Below are 17,397 nucleotides of genomic sequence, written 5' to 3'. Positions count from 1 at the left end.
CGCGTTCCAGAATTTTTGAAAGTAACGGGAGATTGGAGATGGGTCTGAAGTTGTCCAGGTTGTCAGGGTTGAGGCCGTTTTTTTTTCAGGAGGGGTGTGATGGAGGCAAGTTTGAGCGAGGATGGGACAGGTCCAGAGGTCAGGGAAGTGTTGATGATGCTGGTGATGAGGAGAGGAGTTGGCAGTTTGAGAATTTCATGGTTTGAGAGGAGTTTGGTGGTGTCGGAGGGAGACAGAGGAGAGAAGGAGGAAAGGCTATGGAGTGTGAGTGGGGTGAGTTCATGTTCAGAGGGAGGAGAAGCGGAGGAAGTGGATGCAAGTGAACAATGTATGGTATGGATTTTGGAATGGTAGGATCAGGAAGTTATTGTATTGGTCAGTAGTGAATGACGAGGTTATATTGTCCTTTGGTCAGTTTTGCAAATGTGGAGAAAAGTGTACGGGGGTTGGAAGAATTTTAGTGGATGAGTTGTGAGTAGAAGTTGGACCGGGCAGTTTTGAGGGCGGAGTTGTATGTGGTTGTAGCGTGTTTGTAGGCTTGGGCATGGACAGTGAGACCGGATTTTTTATGGAGCCTTTCAAGTTATCTGTTTTGTTTTTTGAGATTGTGGAGATCTGGGGTGTACCAAGGGGCGGAGGTGGAGAAGGAGAGTTTTGAGTTTTGAGGGGGGGCTATTTGGTTGAGGCAGGAGGAGAGTGTGTGTTTGTAAAAGTTGACTTGATCAGAGGTAGTTGGATCTGAGGGAAGAGCTGGTGATGGCATGGGATATGGAGGAGGAGAGAGAGATGGGACTGATTGATTTCAGGTTTCAAAATGTAATTGTTCTTGTGTGTTTGGTGGTGGGAGGGGGGTAATAATGTCCAGGGTGATGGCCAGATGATCAGAGATTGTGAGGTCGGTCAGTGACAGGTTGTGTATGGCGAGGGAGGGTGTGGAACAGACCAGGTCCAGGATGTGTCCATGATTGTGTGTAGGAGAAGTGACGTGCTGGGTGTGGTTGAGGCAGTTTAAAATGTCCAAAAAGTCCAATGTGAATTTAGCTGTAGGGGAGTCAATATGGATGTTGAAGTCACCAAGGAGGAGAACGGACGGAGAAATGGAGGACAGCTGAGTTACAAAATCTGTGAAATCCTAAAGAAATGATGGGCAGTTTTTGGGAGGGCGGTAGATGACTGCAGTGGTGAGTGATGGGAAACCAGGAAGTCTGAAAGCCAAGTGTTCAAAGGAGGATACAGCCGGGATGGAGATGGGGCGGAGGGAGATGTCGCTGCGGTGGATGACTGCGATGCCACCTCCTCGCTGGTCCAGACGGGGGGTTGTCGGTGTATGAGTATCCAGGTGGCGTGGTCGGATTTAATGCAATGTAGTCCATGGGTTTGTGCCAGGTTTAAAGTAAATCCAGTTTATTGTCGATGATGAAATCACAGAGGAGCAGGCTTTTACTGTTCAGTGATCTTGTATTGAAGAGTTCTGTCTTAAGAGGCTTTTGTTGTGAAGTCCGTGTGGCGGAAGCTGAGATGGGCAGGAGGTTAGATGAAGTCACGTGATGAGTGCGCAGATGACATATGCGGATGTTGTTGTGCCGGTGTCCGAGCGGGAGTAAGCTACGGGGGGGCTGGAGAGATGGAATACTGTTTTCGCCACTGACGTTGTAGAGAAGATTGCGATGGGAGCCTCGGTGGATGTAGGGGCAGCAGGAAAGCCACGAACAGTAGCCACATAGCTGACAGGCTGCTCCGGAGTGCAGGCCGGCCAGTAACTGGGTTGTATTCCACTACTCGAGCAGAACACAGCGGGGTTGGGCCAGAGGCAGCCCCGGGAGCTAGCTTGATGGTGGTCACAGCACAGTCACGCCGTGACAGGCGGCAGTGCGAGTGCGAGGCAGACGCAGAGAATGCAGAGAAAATCGGGACAAGTATATAACAGTGGGGTTCTCCAGCGGCATAGGGGTGGCAGGAACTGGCTCCCAAACATCAGGAGGAAGAAAAGCCGATGGAACAACTTCAGCTCCTGAGGAGTGGTGGCAGGTGCTGTTCCCCTGGAGCAGCACAAGGATTGGCCGAGTTTGTGTGACTTTTCCTTTGCTACTGCAAGTACGAAAATTTACTTTCCACCGTAGCGTGTGTTTTGATCAATTTTGAGTGTGAAAACAGTGATCCTACTCTACGAATGCTGTGCGAATGCTCTCTGAATTACGAAGCACCACTACTCATCACGAAAGGACACGCTCCGACTCCACGAACAGAGGGTGAATCGTGACATTCGTGGAAGATTTTCGTGGAAGTGCAATATAAATCAAATGTATTATTATTTTCATTGTTATTGTTAATGTAATTTTTACTTTTTAATTTTGGTCTGACCCTTGGGGTCACAGGTCAGTCTTACCCTCGGGGTCGTAGGGATACTCGGACAGCTCATCCAGGATCTTGCCCATAGCCAGTGCCTCCAGGACTCTCTTCATGACTCTGAGGGTGAAGATGCCATAGTTGTCCATCATGGCCTGCAGGATCTTGGTCTTGTCTTCTGTCTCCAGTCGATTTCTCTTAATGACATCAAACTCTTTCAACAGAGTGTCGTCCATCAGGTACAGCTTGAACCTTTGAAAATCATAGTCTGGTAAATCGTCCAGAGCTCCCATGAGCATCCAGAACAGAGAAGGAACTTCTGCTTTGACTCCAGCCTCATTTTTTCTGAGAAGAGAAACACATTAGCTTTATATCAGAGATTTACTTCTTTTATTATTTTCTATTTTACATTCTTTTTTATACAGGTTAGTTTCTTTAGACTGAGATCTGTTTGTGCAGAAATGCTGAGCCAAAGGGACAGTCCCCAACAACAGGAGTACGACAGATGTTCCCAGGAGCATCTAGGAGCCTCATCCACCCGAACGAGGGAACCACTGTGCTGTGTAGCTCATGTTTTCTACTCTATCATAACTCTATCATAACTCTGTGATAGCTCTATCATGACTCTATCATGACTCTATCATGACTCTATCATAACTCTATCATAACTCTATCATGACTCTATCATGACTCTATCATAGCTCTATCATGGTTCTATCATGACTCTCGTAACTCTATCATGACTCTATCATGACTCTATCATGACTCTATCATGACTCTATCATGACTCTATCATAACTCTATCATAAGTCTATCATGACTCTATCATAACTCTATCATAACTCTATCATAACTCTGTCATAGCTCTGTCATAACTATATCATAACTCTATCATAACTCTATCATAACTCTATCATGACTCTATCATGACTCTATCATGACTCTATCATGACTATATCATAACTCTATCATAACTCTATCATAACTCTATCATAGCTATGTCATAACTATATCATAACTCTATCATAACTCTATCATAGCTCTATCATAGCTCTGTCATAACTCTATCATAACTCTATCATAGCTCTATCATAGCTCTGTCATGACTCTATCATAACTCTATCATAACTCTATCATAACTCTATCATAACTCTATCATAGCTCTATCATAGCTCTGTCATAACTATATCATAACTCTATCATAACTCTATCATAACTCTATCATGACTCTATCATGACTGTCATGACACTATCATGACTATATCATAACTCTATCATAGCTCTGTCATAACTCTATCATAACTCTATCATAACTCTATCATAGCTCTGTCATGACTCTATCATGACTCTATCATAACTCTATCATAGCTCTATCAAAACTCTATCATGGCTCTATCATGACTGTCAGGGCTCTATCCTAACTCTATCATGGCTCTATCATGACTATCATAGCTCTATCATAACTTTATCATGGCTCTATAATAACTCTATCATAGCTCTATCATAACTCTATCATAACTCTATCATAGCTCTATCATAACTCTATCATGGCTCTATCATGACTATCATAGCTCTATCATAACTCTATCATGGCTCTATAATAACTCTATCATAGCTCTATCATAGCTCTATCATAACTCTATCATGACTCTATCATAACTCTATCATAACTCTATCATAACTCTATCATAGCTCTATCAAAGCTCTATCATAGCTCTATCATGACTATCATGGCTCTATAATAACTCTATCATGACTCTATCATAGCTCTATCATGACTATCATGGCTCTATCATAGCTCTATCATAACTCTATCATAACTCTATCATGGCTCTATCATAGCTCTATCATAACTCTATCATGGCTCTATCATAACTCTATCATGGCTCTATAATAACTCTATCATAGCTCTATCATAACTCTATCATAACTCTATCATAGCTCTATCATAACTCTATCATAGCTCTATCATAGCTCTATCATAACTCTATCATGACTCTATAATAGCTCTATCAAAGCTCTATCATAGCTCTATCATGACTATCATGGCTCTATCATAACTATCATAACTCTATCATGGCTCTATCATAACTCTATCATGACTCTATCATGACTCTATCATAACTCTATCATGACTCTATCATGACTCTATCATGACTCTATCATGACTCTATCATGATTCTATCATGACTATCATAACTCTATCATAACTCTATCATAGCTCTATCATAACTCTATCATGAATCTATCATGACTCTATCATGACTCTATCATGACTCTATCATGGCTCTATAATAACTCTATCATAGCTCTATCATGACTATCATGGCTCTATCATAGCTCTATCATAACTCTATCATGGCTCTATCATAGCTCTATCATAACTCTATCATGGCTCTATCATAGCTCTATCATAACTCTATCATAGGTCTATTATAGCTCTATCATAACTCTATCATGGCTCTATCATGACTCTATCATGACTCTATCATGACTATCATAACTCTATCATAGCTCTATCACAACTCTATCATGAATCTATCATGACTCTATCATGACTCTATCATGACTCTATCATGACTATCATGGCTCTATCATAGCTCTATCATAACTCTATCATAACTCTATCATGGCTCTATCATAGCTCTATCATAACTCTATCATAGCTCTATCATAACTCTATCATAACTCTATCATAACTCTATTATGAATCTATCATAGTTCTATCATAACTCTATCATGTGCTTTAAAGTCCAGTGATGGAAACACAGTGAGTGTTGGAGCTGACTCTGACATGGAGGACAGTGGTGGATCTCACCCCTGAGCTTCAGGCCGGTCAGTGGCTTTAAAGGGAACGGCTTCGTCCTCTCTGACCTCTGGCTCCTCCATCGTGTGTCCAGTTCTGCCTCTGAGGCTGAAGCTGAAACAGACCAGGGATTGTAAGGATGTAAGGATTGTAAGGAAATCTGAACAAACGTCTGACTCACGCTTTGCTCACACGCTACAGAACATGAAGACCATGTCAGTGAGATGAGCTGATACACAATGGTGACACCATAATCATTCTGTACATAACGTGAAGTACAAATAATACACAAACACATAGACACAAACAACTGATTCACAGATAGGCAGTGTCATCCTCTCTGTGCAGAGGAGCAAGACGAGGATAAAAGGGACTGTCAGCGGAGGTCTGGACTTCACTTCTGTCTTTCTGAAGTCATCAGATGGTTTTACTTCTTTGTAACTCGGAACAACGGCAATAAACACCTCATCTTTAAGACCATTTCTATCTCCAGTGTTTGATTTGGCTATTTCCAAATATCTGCTCTCGCATGATACAAAAGAGCCCCCCCTAGAGGAGGCCTGTGTCCTAGCACCTGTGAGTCTTTGGTTTAAACAAGTCCGACATGGGAGGCGATACCGATACCAGTATTGGGTATCGGGCCGATACCACATGCTTGTACTCATACTCGTACTCATTCATGAGGTCCCGATACCAGGAACCGATAACATTTAACGTGCGCCCAGCACACCTATGAGGCGCAGCTACAAGGCGCAGCTACGAGGCGCAGCTCTCAGCTGAGGAGAGAAGAAGCAACAAACAGGAGAATAGTTTAATGTAAACACAATAATCCACATAGAGCTGAGTTTATTACAGACTGCGCTCTCTAAACCAGAGTCTGAGCTGGATTTATCCAGAGCTAAATGTTGTTAGTGCTGCAGCGTCTGCAGTGTTTACAACATACAGGCTAACGTTGCTAACTCGCGGCTAGCAGTTTTGGCCATTCTGACGCCGTTTTATGCCCAGGGGTTTATTCATCTGAAAAAATAACCCAGCGACTAAAAAGTCCTCAGAAAATCCAAACTAAAGACATACAGCATATTTATATTGAGCCAAAATGAGCTGCAGCAGAACAATGAAAACGCTGTAGCTACTCGCTAAGTTACTACAAACACAGGAGAAAATCTACAGGAGCTGAAGTAAAGACGAAAAGAGACCATTTAAGTAACATCTCAATACTATTGTAAAATAAAAAATAAAGCACAGGCATTGGGAGCTTTTGGACATGGGCTTTTCTGTCTATGATGGACAGTAAAATAAGAATTAAAAATGATACTGAATGAAAACAAAAATAAATAAATAAATGGCATCAGCACAATTCTAATATAACTGCTCTTAAATGTGTCGCCTACTTTACTTAAGGAAATGTACATGAGTAAATTTACTAATTACAAACCAATCGGCTGTGAAAAAGTAAGAATGTTGAAGAAAATGCCTTGTACTCGTATCGGTATTCGGTATCGGCGAGTACTTAAATCCAAGTACTCGTATCGGTTTTAGAAAAAGTGGTATCGGTGCCTCCCTACCACTACTTCCCATTTTGATCCTGTCGTTACACAATGACAGAGTTTCCCTGTGCAGCGTCATGGGGGGGCAGTGACATTTGTGTTCCTCTTTACTGCTGCTGCTCTGTGTGCAGGGACCCAGCTCAGACGGGACGATCCCAGACCCGCTGCCTCTTGGATCATTTTAACTTTTAACCATTGCTGTTGCCCACATTAGCTATTTTAACCTTTAATGTTGTGGGTTTTTAATTTCAGAACTCTTAGTCTATTTTTCATCATAAATTGTAAACATTTTTTTTTAAATTGTTTGTCTCTTTTACAGTCGCACCAAATTGCTCTGAGTGACAGTTTTACATCTCCATGTTTGTACCACACTGACATCAAAAACCCTCCGTACACATTCTTATTCTTTGTGTTTTGTGTTTAAGTATATAAAGACCATCTCCATTTTTCACACCATACACTAACAGCATTAAACATATTTTGTGAAGGAGAGTCATCTTCATACAGTAAGTTACATAAATAATAAGTAATTATGATTAAAATAACGGAGAAGTCGTACGTACCTCTGCTCAGGAACAGGGCGAGCTGCTGTTGTGAAGCACTTCCTAAAAAATGAAAAAAGGAAGTGATTCAGTCTGTTGAAAGTGCTGTTTCTGCAGTATTCAGACTGATTCAGCAACAATCCTTACCTCCCTTGTCAAACTGAAGTATTGCAGTATTTGTGAGTTTACAAACACATGAGAATCCATCTCCCTATTCTGGGAGTGTTTACAGAACCCCCAATTTCAGAAGACACACAAAGTGGGAAAAAAAGGATTTTCGTCAACACATTTAATGACATGGATTACTTTCTAAATATGCAGGTATGTAGTTTGAATTCCGTTGAATATCTTTTCATTTGTTGGTGATTAGCTCCTCCCCTTTGTTGCTGTATCCAGTGCGGGCTCCCAAATTTACGAGTCTACAGGGGTTTCTCAGGTTCCACTCTTCTTCTTATTGACCCTTTAACTGCTGACATCATCAGTGACATCATCTGGAGGCAGGAAGTGATCAAGAGAAATAAGATTAAATTAAAACTAGTGATTACAAGTGTAAAACTACAACTAAAAAATGTGGTCTCGTTGTGGCTGAAGGTGCAAGACCAAGAGGAATGACATTTGAGACAATAAAATAAGGTTTATTTGATATTTCCAAAAAACATTTGTTTATCGTTACCATGACAACAGCTCCAATGGAAATAGATGGGAATCTAACTTCCTGCCTCCAGCTACGCTCCGAATGTTTACAAACAATTAAAGGGTCTATGGGGTCGATGATAAGAGGGAGTTCTCAGTGGAATTTCTGATTCTGCTTTTTGAATGACTTTTCATTTGTTGGTGATCATTTCCTCCCCTTTTTTGCTGCGCTCGGTCCGGGATCTCAGTTCTGGGAGTCTCTTCTGGGGATTTCTCTGGTTCCACTCTGTCAATGTCTTTTCATTGGTTTTAGGCGAACTCTTCCCTCTTTTTGGTTTGGTTTGTTTCATGTTTTGTTTCTCTTAAAGGAATAGGCCACCATTTTTACATACTGAGATATGCTCTTACCTCACATTAGCCGAGTTAATATATCCCCGTCTGGTCTTTGTCTGTGCGCTCTGCCAGGCAAACGGAGCACATACGCAGCCTCTCCCACATGTCATATAGCTCCAAAAAAGCTCCCGATAGAAGCTAACAAGCTCTTCCCCGTGTTCCCTATTTAAATAAAGTTACGTGAAGTGTTTTCATGCGAAGTATATTTACACAGAAATGTAATGTGTCGATTTTATAAGCAGATTAAAAGGGGGACTATATTGTGAGGCGTAATGATACGAGGAGTAAAACGTCCGCGCAGTAACTCCTAAAGGTTATTGACGGAAGTGAGCGGGGGCAGTCTTTAGGAGTTACTGCGCGGACGTTTTGTTCCTCGTATCATTACGCCTCACAATATAGTCCCCCTTTTAATCTGCTTATAAAATCGACACATTACATTTCTGTGTAAATATACTTCGCATGAAAACACTTCGCGTAACTTTATTTAAATAGGGAACACGTGGAAGAGCTTGGTAGCTTCTATCGTGAGCTTTTTTGGAGCTTTGTGACATGTGGGAGAGGCTGCGTATGTGCTCCGTTTGCCTGACAGAGCGCACGGACAAAGACCAGACGGGGATATATTAACTCGGCTAAAGTGAGGTAAGAGCATATCTCAGTATGTAAAAACGGTGGCCTATTCCTTTAATGGACAATGGGGCAAATAAGTATTTGGACAGGAAACATTTGACTCTAGTAATTGTCAACCAGGGTGACATTACAAAGTACTGCGATATACTTTTGTTTGGTGTCCAAATACTTATCAGCTAAATATTTTTTTTCTAAATGCAGGAATTTACAAATACATTCTTTAAAAAAAAAAAAAAAATGATATCTCGATTTTTCCCCCCAAAATAAAACATGTTTGGTTTAATTTGTATTTTTTACTCAATGAACAGCATGGGCTCATTCCATTTTATCACAAAGTCAAAGTTCCACTGTGATAGACAATATATTTACAAATATGAATGAAGACATTGTTATGTGGTGATTTTGATGACAGACATTAGTGATCATCTACCCATTTAGTCAATATTTAGATTACTACAACGGCAAGAAGAAATAGATCATGAACAGCCCAAGAGGATATAGTTCATGCAAATGACGTCAACGGAGCATATCATTCTTTCACAGAAAATGTCACAAGGTTGTAAAATAAAAATTGTAAAATCATATATAACAAAAAAAGGAAGATAAACCATCAATCAATAAAGGGATTAAAACGCTTGTCAAAAAGAAGGACCAATCTCTACCTGTCACCTAATTTTGGACTGTGCACAAAAGTTGTACATACCCAAATGCCATTAGCACTTGTTGGGGCCAGTTTGTTTGTTTTGGAATGATATGATATATGTTTTTGTTTTGTTTTTTATTTATTTGTGACCTCTGACCCTCCCTCCTAATCAGGCAGCCTTATCAGCTCACCTGTGGGCAGTTTGTGGGTGTCAGTAGTTGGGGAGGAGAGGAGATACTGTTTTGTAACAAATTGATGAAAGAAAACCCACATTTGTCAACCACGGAGAATAAATACTATTGTTTGAACAGCATGCTGGATCTCCGCGAGTGCTTTTTGGGCTATTTGAGTTACAAACCTCCTCTACAAAAAATGAACAAAGACTGGCCACCACAAGTTACAAAACATCCCTGAAACAACGCGAACAGAAAGAAAAAGTCATCGCAGTTTCTGGATTTACGATCGCAGCAACGACATCAGAGGGCGAAAGCAGCTGACAAGCGGCGGCAGTGAGTAGTAAAATCAGCTGATCGATTTTATGAATGAGCACTGCTACGCAAGTCATCAGGCTGCTGCGCAAACGAAGATCCGAAAAGACTTTAAAGACGGATATGCGCATTTCCAAAGCGCGAAGAGGAATTAAGTACGCCCGTGGATGTGCTATGTTGTTCGTGGAACGTGTGATTAGATAAGAAGGACTCAAAATGAGCGAGGAACAGAAACAATGTGACGCCGAAGCTCAATTAAAGTCGTGCATAACATCAAGAAGAGCCAGGTTGGCAGCATGCACTCGAAGGATAAATGAGCTCAAGCCCCTCATGGTGGATGATACAGACAAAAATGTGTTTGAAAGAACTTTTGAACAGTTTGAAACGGCTGTTGATGAATTTAAACGGGCTAATGAAAAGGTGCAGCAGTTTTTGTCCGAAGAAGATAAGGAACAGGACTATAAAGACTGGTATGAGCCCAGGATGACAAACATGGAATATTTCATTAAGGATTGTGTAAAATGGAAAGAACAATATGATACTGAAATAAACATTGGAACACAAGACAGCATATCTAATGTTTCTCACAAGCATTCAAGTCATTCATCTGCACATTCACACAAATCAAAAGCCTCCTCAATTGATTCAGCAAAAATAAAAGCTCGAGCTGAACAAGCAGCTCTGATAGCTGAAGCAGAAGCCATAAAGGTGAAGCACAGCTTGCAGATGGAGGAAGCAAAGCTGAAAACAATGCTGGAGGAAGCAGAGCTGGCAGTAAAGATCGCTGCCTCAAGTGCGAAAATGAAAGCATTGCAAGAGGGGGATGATGTAAAACAAGGCGATCGTATGAATGAATATTTTGAGGAGCACAAAGACAGTGTTGACACAAGTAGGTTCAGCGTTACAAAAATGGACACGAGCGATTTCCTGCCACTAGGGGCAATACCAAAAACCCCTTTGCAGAAAACAATGTTGACAAGTGATATGCTCCCCATAACAAGTGAAATATATCCCATAACAAGTGAAAGACACCCAATGACAAGTGACATGGGCCTCAATACAAATGTCCCTGTATTCAAACCGCGAGAGAGTCAGTCTGTACATTCGAGTGAAAGTGAGAGTCAACACACAGTTGGTCACAGAAGGATTTATGAGCCAAGGCCTGCTCAAAGGCAGCAAATTCAAAAGTTGGCTTATGGAACAACAAGGGCTGTGACAACAACTGATAAGTCAAATGAACAGAGGAAAACACAAAGTAATGATCTTGCTCAACTCATCATTTCACAACAAAAACTGTCATTGTTACCAGCAAGGGAAATTGCAACCTTTGATGGTGACCCTCTCGCATATTTGTCTTTCATACATGCATTTGAATACTTGATAGAAGACAAAACTGACAGTAATCAGGACAGACTTTATTACCTGGAGCAGTTTACTACAGGTCTTCCAAGGGATCTTGTCCGCAGCTGTTTGCACATGAATGTGAATAGAGGCTATGCTAAAGCCAAAAGTCTCTTAGCAGAATACTTTGGGAACGAAACTAAGATTTCAGGAGCTTATCTGGAGAAGGCACTGAACTGGACAGTAATTAAAGCTGAAGATGGGAAAGCATTACATGCCTATGCAATGTACTTAAGAGGATGCTGTAATGTGATGCAAGACCTTCAGTATATGGATGAGCTTGATAATTCATCCAATTTGAGATTGATTGCTTCCAAACTGCCTTACAAGCTTCGTGAAAAGTGGCGCACCAAAGCATTTGAAACACAACAGAGATCGCAAAGAGTGAAATTTCGACATTTGGTGGAATTTGTGGAAAAGCAAGCGCAAATTCTTCTGGATCCACTATTTGGAGATCTCAATGAGCCAACAGCTGCAACTATAAGAACAAGAACAATTATCCCAAAGAACAAACCAATTGTGACAAAATCAGTAAAAGACAAAAACAGCAGCTTCGCTACTTCAGTGGCTGTGAACTCTACACCTGATGAACATTCAAACAAACAAGCACCTCCAAGCAGACAAAATGCTCGAACACTGCCCTCTAGTGGTGCCAATGCCGATTGTGATTTTTGTCATGGAAAGCATGTACTGAATGAATGTCCGCAGTTAAACTCACTAGACCATGACAAAAGAGTTGAGTTTTTCAAGTCAAATGGCTATTGTTTTGGATGCTTAATAAAAGGTCATATGAGCAAATATTGTAAAAAGAGGTCGACGTGTAATGTATGTCAAAAAAGACATCCAACTGTACTGCACATGAATCTTGCAGACCTACAGAACCGGGAAAACAAAACTAAAAACCCACAAGAAACCCCAATAAGCAATGCCATTGTCTCAGCTGGAGATGCAACTGGGGCCGGGAAGGACTGTGCACTTGCAATTGTACCTGTTCGAGTGAAGTTAGCACAGAGTACCAAATACATATGTACTTACGCGTTTCTCGATCCAGGCAGCACCGCATCCTTCTGCACAAACAGTCTCATGAACCGCCTACACGCAAAAGGACGTAAAACAACAATACTTTTGCAGACAATGGGACAACAAAATCCCACACGAACATATGAGGTGTCTGGACTTGAGATTGGACACCTGAAAGGTGGCTCATACATAAGCCTGCCAAAAGTTTACACTCAAACCAAGATTCCGGTATCTAAAGACAACATAATCTCAAAAGCGGATCTCAGGTGCTGGCCACACCTCGATGAAATCAAATTGGATGAGATTGAGGCAGATATTGAGCTCCTCATTGGAACAGACATTCCCAAAGCCATGGAGCCATGGCATGTTGTTAACAGTGAAAACAATGGGCCATATGCAGTAAAGACGCTCCTGGGCTGGGTGGTGAGCGGACCACTAAAACAAGGCCAAACCACGGTAGAAAACACTGGGCCAATTGCAGTGTCAAGCAACAGGATCTCTGTGGTGGAGCTGGAAGATCTTCTCATAAAACAGTATAACCAAGACTTCTGCGAAAACAGATATGAGGAGAAAAATGAGATGTCTGTGGAGGACAAAATGTTCATGTCAATAGCAACAAGCAAAGTAACTCTCAAAGATGGCCACTACTATTTGCCCCTGCCCCTCAGAAATGAAAACAAGTCCATGCCCAACAACATTAAAGTGGCCAGAGAGCGCCTGCAAGGTCTAAAAAGACGCTTCATGAAGGACTCTGGCTATGCTGCTGAATACACAGCCTTTATGCAAGACATTCTCAGAAACGGCTATGCAGAAAAAGTGCCTGATGAACAGCTGAATAGAGATGACGGTCATGTTTGGTATATACCCCATCATGGTGTTTACCATAAGAAGAAACTCAAACTCAGAGTTGTATTTGACTGTACAAGCTCTTATCAAGATGCTTCACTAAACAAAGAGCTTCTTCAGGGTCCAGACCTAACAAACACACTCATTGGAGTCCTGCTACGATTTCGAAAGGACCAAGTTGCTGTTATGGCCGACATTGAGGCTATGTTTTATCAAGTCTTTGTAAATGAAGACCACAGAGACTGTTTGAGATTTCTTTGGTGGCCAGAGGGTGACACAAGCAAAGAGCCTGTGATCCACAGAATGAGAGTGCACCTTTTTGGCGCTGTGTCGTCCCCAAGCATTGCCAATTTTGCCCTGCGTCAAACTGCGGAGGACAATAAAGACAAGTATGATGAGGTGATCACTGAGACCATTAAACACAACTTTTATGTTGATGATTGCCTCAAATCTGTGCCAACTGAGAGCCAGGCTGTCAAGCTATGCAGTGATCTGGGAGACGCTTGTAAGCAAGGTGGTTTCACACTAAACAAATGGGTCAGCAACAGTAAGGCAGTGCTTGAAACCATACCTGAGTCTCATCGCGCTGCTGTGGTCAAAGAGCTGGATCTGGATAAAGACAGTCCAAAGGAGCCACATCCAGTTGAAAGGGCACTTGGAATACATTGGAGGCTTAAAGATGACACATTTACCTTCAAGGTTACCCTCAAAATCCGTCCTGCAACCAGACGAGCTATCCTATCAACTGTCAGCTCAATGTATGACCCGCTAGGTTTTCTTGCCCCATTTGTGCTCAAAGCCAAACAGATCCTCCAAGAACTCTGTAAATGTAAATATGGGTGGGATCAAATCATCCCGGATGAGTTTTCAAAGTCCTGGCAAAGATGGTGTGAAGAGCTCAAACAGCTGAATGGATTTCAAGTGAAAAGATGTCAAAAGCCAGACAATTTTGACCCTGTCAAGACAGCTGAGCTTCATCATTTCTGTGATGCAAGTGAAACAGGTTATGGTACGGCAAGCTACATTAGATACACAAACCATCAAGATGATATTCATGTTGCTTTTGTGTTTGGAAAAGCACGGGTGGCTCCCATCAAACAAATCACAATACCAAGACTAGAGCTGTCAGCAGCCACACTAGCTGTAAAAGTTGACAGAATGCTGAAAAGAGAGCTGCACATGCCACTTACAGAATCAACCTTCTGGACCGACAGCATGACAGTACTCAGGTACATCCACAATCAAACCAAGAGGTTTCATACGTTTGTATCCAACCGAGTGGCTGTAATCCATGACCTGTCCAACACAAGACAATGGAGACACATAAACTCCAAAGAAAACCCGGCAGATGATGGAACACGCGGGCTGTATGTGGAGTCATTTCTCAAGTCTAAATGGCTGGAAGGTCCACCTTTCCTGGGAAAAAACAAGGATGAGTGGCCAAATGACTCACAAGATCCAGGGGAAGTAGCAGTAGAAGATCCAGAAGTGAGGAAAACTGTAACAGTTAACACGTTGCAAGTGGATAACACAAATCCACTATGTTTACTGATCAGCCACTATTCCTCCTGGAACAAATTGTTGAGAGCAGCTGCATGGATATTGAAAGTAAGGAAAACGCTACTTCATCAAATAAAAAAACAAAAGTGTGATGACCTTCAGGGAAAAGATACACGTACAAGAAGGGGGATGATGAAGAAGTGTGATGCAAAAGTACATACTCTAACAGTGGATGACATAAAGGAGGCTGAAAGAGCCCTGGTTCAGTTTGAACAAAGCAGACACTTTGGACAAGAGCTGCAACTTCTCAGAACCGGAAGACGGTTGGGCTCAAAGCATTGTCTCCACAATCTGGATCCAACCATTGATAAGGGCATTCTAAGAGTAGGAGGTCGCATAAACAAGTCTGCAATGCTGGTGGATCAAAAGAATCCCATAATTCTGCCAAGACACTCACATATGTCTGACCTGCTACTGCGTCATGTCCATCAGGCAGTGGGTCACTTAGGCAGGAACTACATGCTCTCCAGGCTACGTGAACGCTTTTGGATCCCACAGGCTAACACCCTGGCCAGAAAGATCATAAAGCATTGTGTGTTTTGTAGACGCATGCAGGCAAAACCTTTAGAACAAAAGATGGCAGATCTGCCTCAAGACCGTCTGTGCCCAGACCAACCACCTTTCAGTCATGTTGGAATAGACTACTTTGGGCCTATTGAGGTCAGACGGGGAAGATCACAAGTGAAGCGGTGGGGTGTTATTTTTACATGCCTTGTCAGTAGGGCTGTACATCTTGAAGTGGCTCACTCGCTCACAACAGACTCCTGTATAAATGTTATACGGAGATTCGTATGTCGACGGGGACATGTCCAGAGTATCAGAACTGACTGCGGAAGAATTCAGAATGCATTCTTACAAGAGGAAATCAAATGGACATTCAACCCCCCACATGCTGCCCATCATGGTGGAGCATGGGAAAGATTGATAAGATTGGTCAAAAAGATTCTCACATCAATCCTAAGACAACAGCAAATAGATGATGAGACGCTGCAAACTGCCTTAACTGAAGTGGAGGCTATATTGAACGATCGGCCAATAACAACTGTCTCAAGTGACCCAAATGACTTGGAGCCGCTTACACCTAACCATCTCCTTCACCTCAAAACAAAACACACAATGCCACCTGGAGTTTTTGTGAAGGAAGACATGTATTCAAGAAGAAGGTGGAAACAAGCACAGTATCTAGCTGATCTGTTCTGGTCAAGATGGACAAAAGAATACCTCCCCTTAATGCAGCAAAGAGTAAAATGGCATCACATTAGAAATAACCTTCAGACTGGAGACCTAGTCATCATCATGGATGAATCGGCACCAAGAAATTCATGGCTGATGGGTCGGGTAACGCAAACCTTTCCAGACTCTCAAGGACTTGTAAGAAGTGTGATGGTCAAAACTAAGACCAATGTTCTGCAACGACCAATAAACAAGTTGTGTCTGCTTATGGAAGCTGCAGACTAATCACAGATGAACTGTTAACTTCAAGAAAGAAGTCACCTAATAATTCCGTGTTTTCTGGTTGACCTGTAAGTTGAAATGTGGAAATACTGCCTATTTGCGTTTTCTTATGATAAATGAGATGATTTGGCTCCCCCTAGTGTGCTAGATTTGTAATTGTTTTGCTATGCTGCAACAATTAGGGGCCGGGATGTTGGGGCCAGTTTGTTTGTTTTGGAATGATATGATATATGTTTTTGTTTTGTTTTTTATTTATTTGTGACCTCTGACCCTCCCTCCTAATCAGGCAGCCTTATCAGCTCACCTGTGGGCAGTTTGTGGGTGTCAGTAGTTGGGGAGGAGAGGAGATACTGTTTTGTAACAAATTGATGAAAGAAAACCCACATTTGTCAACCACGGAGAATAAATACTATTGTTTGAACAGCATGCTGGATCTCCGCGAGTGCTTTTTGGGCTATTTGAGTTACAAACCTCCTCTACAAAAAATGAACAAAGACTGGCCACCACAGCACTTAAACAATGATCTTACAGTCAATATGCTTATATGATACTTAATTTGAAAGATGTGTTATTTTATATTTTAGGACTACTTTGACCATTAAAAACACATTTTCATATTTTGATAAAAGCAATTGACCCTTCTAGTGCTTTGCTTTCCAATTTTTTAAATGTTCATATTTTCCATGCCGCGTGCAGCGATAAAGGCCCTCGCCCCTGGCGCACTCCCCCTTGCGACCACCCCCGCTCGCTCTCGCCAAAACCTGCTCTCGCCTCTGCCTCACACCCAGCCTGGCCTCACTCTTGTGCCGGCAAGAAAAGTGAAAGCATTCTAAAAGTGGCAACCTCCTACACCAAAGACCAGCACACTATCACTGAGCTGTAACTACATTGTAATGTGGGCCTGATGTGGGCTACTCTTCTTTAGAAAGAAGAAATTCATTCCCAGTTTACCACTGGAGGGGAGTGGTCAATTCAGATCATGTGTCCCAACATACATTTTTTTCAATTGTTTTCGACATTGTCCCCAGTGTTGCCTCAGTTATTTCCCTACTATGCCAAAATTTCTTTGTCTTTAGTTGGCATATTCTTG

At 41.9% G+C, this 17,397-nt stretch overlaps 1 protein-coding gene across 1 annotated transcript in view; it reads right to left on the bottom strand.

The window, feature by feature from the left end:
- Positions 1-17,397, bottom strand: part of LOC306960557 (NACHT, LRR and PYD domains-containing protein 3-like) — a gene marked incomplete at both ends in the record, with an annotated part of 243,675 nt that overhangs the window by 166,626 nt on the left and 59,652 nt on the right. The gene's annotated exons all lie outside the window — the stretch shown is intronic.

Source organism: Gobius niger (assembly GCF_951799975.1).
Source record: "Gobius niger genome assembly, chromosome: 3".
NCBI classification, from domain to species: Eukaryota; Metazoa; Chordata; class Actinopteri; order Gobiiformes; family Gobiidae; genus Gobius; species Gobius niger.
This window is presented reverse-complemented; position numbering and strand designations above follow the sequence as displayed.